The following is a 7,088-nucleotide window of genomic DNA, read 5'->3' on the forward strand; positions in this document are numbered from 1 at the left end:
GCATGTGGTAAGACAATGACAAGCTGTAAGAGGCCACAGTGACAAAAGTGTTCTGTACCAGCTCTTGAAACTTAGGGCAGAAGAGAATGATCCCATTTTGCTGAAGTGGTTAACAACTTAAAACAAGGTACACAAGCCCCAAATTGTCGAATGAAATTCTAAACATCATGGCCAGTATTATAAGTCGAAGCATCGCAGAAGAAATTGAGACTCTTCCCGTTTTGGAGTTTTCATTTACTATTGATGGTACTCAGAATGTTACTGGTGCTGAACAAGAGTGTCTGTCTCTCTTGTTCTGTGGAAGATTTTACAGCTGCTCTGACATCTTGGTAGCATCCTGGCATCCTCTGGCACTCTCGTGGCATCTTCATGGCACCCAACAGCCACTGACTTCCAAAGTGTGCCAGCGTGTTTTCACGTGATGTTTTTATATCACCACATTTGTTTTTATCATCACAAGTCAAACCACTCACACACTCACAAAACAGTCACCTTATAACTGTTTTTATTAAATTGTTTACACTTTTTTATCAAATGATGTCAATTTAGCACATCATTAATTGAAAGTAAATATAGAAAGGGCATTAAATAACTCCATTGACAAACCGTTTGTCCATAAACAGCAATAGAAGTGCGGCAGCGGCAGGTGGCCTGCCGGCTTAGTGACACCTTGTGGCGGCTGCATGCCACTGCAGGTGTCACAAGGTGCCAGAGGACCTGCTGCCACACTAGTTGCGCCAGCTGGACTGGCTTTTATCGGAAATAATATCAATAAAACATGATTATTTGGAAGCAGTTGTAGACTAACAAGGCGTCTATAACAAATGTTTTGCCCATAAACAGCTACGGGAGAGCAGCAACTGCCGTGGCAGTTGGCGTTGCCAGTTAAAGTGCCACCGTTAGCTTCCGTTGCCACCGGGTGGTTTCACAGAATAACGGCTCCTGTGGAGACAGCAACGGCTCGAGATGTGGAGACAGCAGCTTAAGCGCTGGCTAGGAGGAGCAGAGGGCGAGACCTTAGAAACAACTAAAAATGATGAAGATCTCAACATCCTGCAGGCTGATTTCAACCCCAAAGTTCTGCTGCACAGATTAGGTTTGTCTGCTTTCATGTCAGTTACACTTTTAGAGACATTTTTGGTGACTAGTGGATTAGCTTAAAGCGCAGATGTGCCCTGTAGAGAAATAAAATGGTAAATCGAGTTTAAACAGAAGTGATCATCCTCATATTTGTATGAGGCAAACGTTCTCAGTATAGAAATAATCACGGCACCACCTGAAGTAAACTAATACGGACGCATTTATCCTGTTGCATCAGGAGCTCCCGACAAGCAATACATATTCTCTCGGGGTAATTATTGGTCATTTATATGCATTTCTCTGTAATGAACGCCCCGTTCCCCCCATCAGATCAGCCTACACCAGAGGTCACTAATTAAAAATCAGCGGGGTCCGAATAAAGAAAATCAACAACAAGTAAAGGTTGTTTTTAATTATAATCTGTTACCTTAAACAGCATTTAACACTGAACTAAAAAGCAGGTCAGGTGTTTATGCATCCATGTTATACACTGACTTTTTAAATAAAAACAATAACAAAAAATTAGAATGTTTTTCCATTTTAAATTCTAAAGTGCTTTTTGAAATAGATAACAACAATCTTTCACTGTTTGGTATAAAGACAATTTCCTGACTTTCACATCTTTTATAAAACACCTGAACTGACTGTTTTTTTTTTTCTTTCTTTTTTATGGCTTAATAAGAGAAGTGGGCTTTAGGCTGCCCTGCAAGGATTTTAAACCTAGGTTTGAATGGCACCAAAGTCATTCTCAAGCATATATCGACATGCTCATTCGTGAGCCTGGATGGATATTTATTTTTGTTATGTTCATAGTGGAGAATGCTGCAACACAGCAGTAGGTTGAGCCAAACATACTCAAAATGACCTGAAGGTCTTTGAGTATCTCCAGTTTGCGTTGAAATGCCTGGACAGATGTCATCAGATCACAGACTGAATTGTCCTTGCCTTGTAGCTTTAAATTCAGTCGATTTAAGTGGGATGTCATGTCAACCAAGAACGCTACATAATCTAACTTCTCTGTATCAGTCAGAAATGAAAGAAATTGTGTTGCCTTTTGGCTCTTCAGCTGTCCCAAGGAAATTTTAATTTCTTTTCAAATGGACCAAAAGCGCTCCAAAACTCTGCCCTTACTCAGTCACCTAACATTGTTGTGCAGCAAGAGGTCATCTGCATTTGCTTCAACTTCTTTGAGGAACTCTCTGAGTAGGAAATGTTGCAGGGAAGAAGATGCCCAGAGAAAGTTAATGATTCTCATCGTTGTGTTCATCACATCAGCATTCTGATCCGAGAGAATGGAACACAGGACCGATTGGTTTATTATACAATGGTAGGAGATTAGGTCAGGGTGGTCCTGTTTCATTCTTGCCACTGCTCCCTTTTCTCGCCCTAACATGGCTGGGGCTCCATCAGTAGTGACTGAAACAACTTTTCTCACATCTATTCCCCTTTCTGTTAGCATCTTCTTTGATGCTTGGTAGATATCCTCCCCTCTTGTTTTGCTCTCCAGAGGTGCTACACCTAACAGGTCTTCAAACATTTGATTTTCCTCTTTGTTAAAGAATCTCACAAAAACTACAAGCTGGGCATTGTCAGTTATATCAGTGGACTCATCTGTGGCCAAACCTATGCACTCTTCCTTTTGAATCGCCTCATCAAGCTGTGTCAGTACGTCACGTGTCACAATTTCTGTTTTGCTTATGGTTGATGTCGCTGACAACGGGATTTCCTGTATTTTTTGGCAAAGCTCTTCTTTTTGCTTTCCATCGAGCAGTGTCACAGCAACTGCATTCGCACATTCTTTGACGACCATTGCATCGCTGAATGACTTTTCATGCTGTCCCAATATCCACGCAATTCTCAGAGAGCACTCATTAGCACGTTGCTGAGGAGTGAATGTCTGAACCATAATTCTGCAGGACCGATCATACTGTGCCTTTAAATCGTCTATTTTCTCCGTACGTATGGCTGAAGCAAGTGGATATGTTTGGGAAAATGAGCTTCATTTCTTAGTGCCGCTTAATGTTGCTGCTTTTGATGAGAGCGACTGTCTCGGAACAAATGAGACAGACAGGTTTTGTGCTCCCACCTGGCAAGATGAACAGGTACGCGTCAGTCCATTCTTCCTTAAAAGACCTGTTTTCTGTGTCTACTTTCCTAATCTTTGAGCACGCCATTTCACTTTTCTCTCACCAGTTCGCCGCACTTCTTCCCTGTGTTGGTCACAAAGTTCCCATTAAGGTGGCTGCATGTTAAGAGCATGTAGCCTAATGAGTGCATAGAGGTGTTTGCCTTAGATTCTGTTAAGTCATGAAAACGCATATTAAATGTTTTAAACAGAATAATCACATTACATTTCCACAACAGAATGACACTAAAGATACCAGTGATCATCTTTAGGTTTAAACTGTTGCTGAGGTTCAGTTTTCTCTACACCGCTGATCAAATCTTTTTCTCCAAATTGAATCTTTCCCATCTTTGTTACATTGTGAAAAACTAGTTGTTCATAGTGCATGTAATGTGTTTCAGCGTTGGCATCAGATGTTAAAGAAGAGGCTCCTGAAGAACAGAGTCCTGAGGTGGAGCAGCAGGAGTCAGAGCCCCTCCAAATAAAGGAGGAACAGGAGGAACAGGCCTGTCAGGAAGGAGAGCAGTTCTTTATGAAGGAGGAGACTGATGCTAGCTTTCCATTAACTGCAGCTCCTATCAACAGTAAGGACTTGTTTAGTTTGTTTGTGTGTCCTGTGTTGCAGCTAAAGGCCAAAACTCACTGGATTGATTGGCAACTATTGAGATGCAACATAAGTTAAGCTTACTTTATGAAACAATGTACATTTTTATGCTATGCCTGAATCCACAAAAACATCTGATTTTACCAAAAGGATAGTAATCAGAGTCTCACTCATTGTACAAGGTGAATAAGTGATTTAAGCTGTGTGATAATCTGGTAATTATCTTAATGCAATCTTTTCAGAACAAAACAGACGATTAAAAACTATATTTACATTATATTTATATCCTGCTTTTTTATCCAGGGTGGAATCACCGCCAGCTTTGTATATACTTTGCTCTCTCTCCCTCTGCGTGTGTGTGTGTGCGCACATCTGTGCGACTTGCACAGATGGGCGCACGTCTGTGCGACTAGCACAGACATGCGACGGAAACTGTTTGTGTCCGACAGTTTCTTTCTTCAGGCCAGTTAGACCATAATAGATATGCTAATGAATGGATAATATTATGCTCCTCTTTTTAACTTCTGCAAAAATGATAGAAATTGTGCTATGCAGTTGTCACACACTTCAGGCACGGATGGACTCAGAAACAGAGCAGTTGGCACGGTTAGGTGGTATTTATTGGCTACTCTTGGTCAGGCAGGCAAGGGTCAGATCCGTGGCGTCAGTCAGGGTTTGGGGCTATCCAGGAATCAGTCGTCGGGCAGGCAGGAGGTCGTCACCAGGGAGTCCAAGGCAGCGGGCGAGGGTTCAGGAAATCGGACGAGACTGGACAAGGGAGAGAAACAGGCAGGTTAGGAGAGGGAACAAACTAGGCTAGTCAAAGCTTGACGTTTTAACGGACAGATGGCCTGAAAGTGTTTACCACTAGGGGTTAGACAACAATCTGACGCCGAACAGGTGGAGGCTCCGCCCTTATATAGGACCCACTGCTGATCAGAGGACGACCTGCAGGTGTGAGGGTCACAGCAGCTGATGTGACAGCAGTCCTGTCCCAATAACAAATTTTGCTGGACGATAAAAATTTATAAAAATTCTTATGATAAACCACAATATATTAATTTGGAAACCTTTTTTAACAAATTTGATAACAGCATAAAAACGATAGAATATCCTCTCAACCTACCGGCTATGATGGATTAAGCGGGTGGCCACCGTCATTTGGCTTGAATCCAAAAAACTCCCACACCACAGCGGTTGTGTTCAGCTTTGACACCAATCCATTTTCTTCTTAAATCAGCATTTTCCTTGGCTCTGAGTGCTAAACTTTAAGCATGTGCCCAACTAACACAAGCATGGTTCCCTCACCATATTATAAGCCAGGCTTTGTTTATTTTAAATTTGATGTTTGAGATCAACATAGGATGGTCAGTAAAGTTCCCGTCTGGGAGAAAACCTCCCGGTCCACATAAGCTAGCCGCTAGCTGTTATTAGCTTGACCCACACTACGGTACCTAGATAATGGGCTGTGCCTCTCCTTTGAGTTGTATCACGCAACGCTTCTTGCACTTCCAATTCCCCGTTCCGGACGCACCCACCAGACGACTACTGTCAGGATAACCCTATTGTCTGTGGGAAACTCTGGAAAGATTTAACTCCTCCTACATTGAGGAAACAAGAAGCGATGGGTGAGTAGACAGCGATGCACTGTGCTCAGACCTTTTTTTTATCTAATTTATTGTGCAATGAAATGATGTATTGCTTATTGCGACAGGCCTGGTGCTATGTTCCTTTAATGAATGTGTCTTTTTTGTTTAACACTAACACTAGTGTAACATTTGTTATCATTGTGTCATTTTTATCATGTAAATGGAAGACGAAAAAGCAATATTGGCATTAAGAGTCGGCCCCAAGAAATCTGCGCCACGTATCGGGTATCAGTTTGCCTGATGACAAAATAATCGGCATCGGTCTTAAAAAAAAAAAGGATTCTAGTTTTGAAGTGTTTACAATTGAACTTGTTTAACAAGTACTGTGTGCTGTTGTCTACTCCCCACCAAAATATAACAAATGCACTGCTCAAAAAATAAAGGGAACACTAAAATAACACATCCTAGATCTGAATGAATGAAAAATTATTATTAAATTTGTTTAATACTGAAAGACTGATAACAAAATAGTGGCCTCCATACGCCTGTATGACCTCCCTACAACTCCTGGGCACGCTTCTGATGATGTGGACAGTCTGTGGTCCAACAGGGCATTGGTGGATGGAGCGCCACATGATGTCCCAGTGTGCTCAATCGTATTCAGGTCTTAGGAACACAGACAGACACAGCAAACCGTCTAGCCACAGCTGGCATTAATGCACCATCTTGGATGAAGCTGCACTACCTAAGCCACTTGTGTAGGTTGCAGACTCTGTCTCATGTTATTACTAGAGTAAAAGCACCACCAATATTCAAAAGTTACCAAAACATCAGCCACAACATAGGAACTGAGAAGTGGTCTGTGGTCACCCCCTGCAGAACCACACAACAACAGCAGGTGAAATTGATGCTCAAACAGTGTTGCTTCTTAAGTGGACAGTTTGTTTTCACAGAAGTGTGATTGACTTGGAGTTACATTGTGTTGTTAAAGTCTTGCCTTTATTTTTTTTAGCAGTATATTTCATCTAGGAGTTTTGATGGTTCTTAAGTATGATCAACTCCTGATCAGCAGGAATTTTAATTTTCTTATCTGTTGTCCATCTGATTCATTAGACAGAGGTGACCTGATTATTTCACATCGCCTGTCTGTGAAATCTGTGGGATTCTGATAATTTGGCAATATTCTTCAGTGTCCTTGCTTCTCCACCTGTTGGTAAACCTCCTGCTCAAGGTTCCTGCTGTCACATTATTACTTCTTCAACAGCTGTGGAGTTTGCTGCTGCTTATGCAGACATAGTTTTCTGCCTTTAATGAAGAGGTTCTTTCAGAATACCCTGACAGCTTTTTGTCGTCCTTGTATGCTTTCTGCTCTGGGGTCTTGGACAATATTGCCGATTTCAAGCGTAGTTCCATCAAGCCAAAGTCTGAACCCTGGTTAAGTGACTTGACTCAGATCCGTAGACAGCATTGCAGACAGGCATACCGTTGTTGGGAGAAGGCTAGACTACACGTATCGCTGGAGATGAGTCTTACTCAGTATCAGAGGGCAAAATGGAGACAAAATCTTTGTATTTATAGGAAATCATTTCCACTAATTCTATTAAATTTTATTTAAATAGCGGCAATTCCTGATACATGTAATCTCAAGGCACTTTCCAAAGTCAAATTTTTGACCAATCAGATTATACAG

Source organism: Fundulus heteroclitus, unplaced genomic scaffold (genome assembly GCF_011125445.2).
Source record: "Fundulus heteroclitus isolate FHET01 unplaced genomic scaffold, MU-UCD_Fhet_4.1 scaffold_213, whole genome shotgun sequence".
Lineage (NCBI taxonomy): Eukaryota > Metazoa > Chordata > Actinopteri > Cyprinodontiformes > Fundulidae > Fundulus > Fundulus heteroclitus.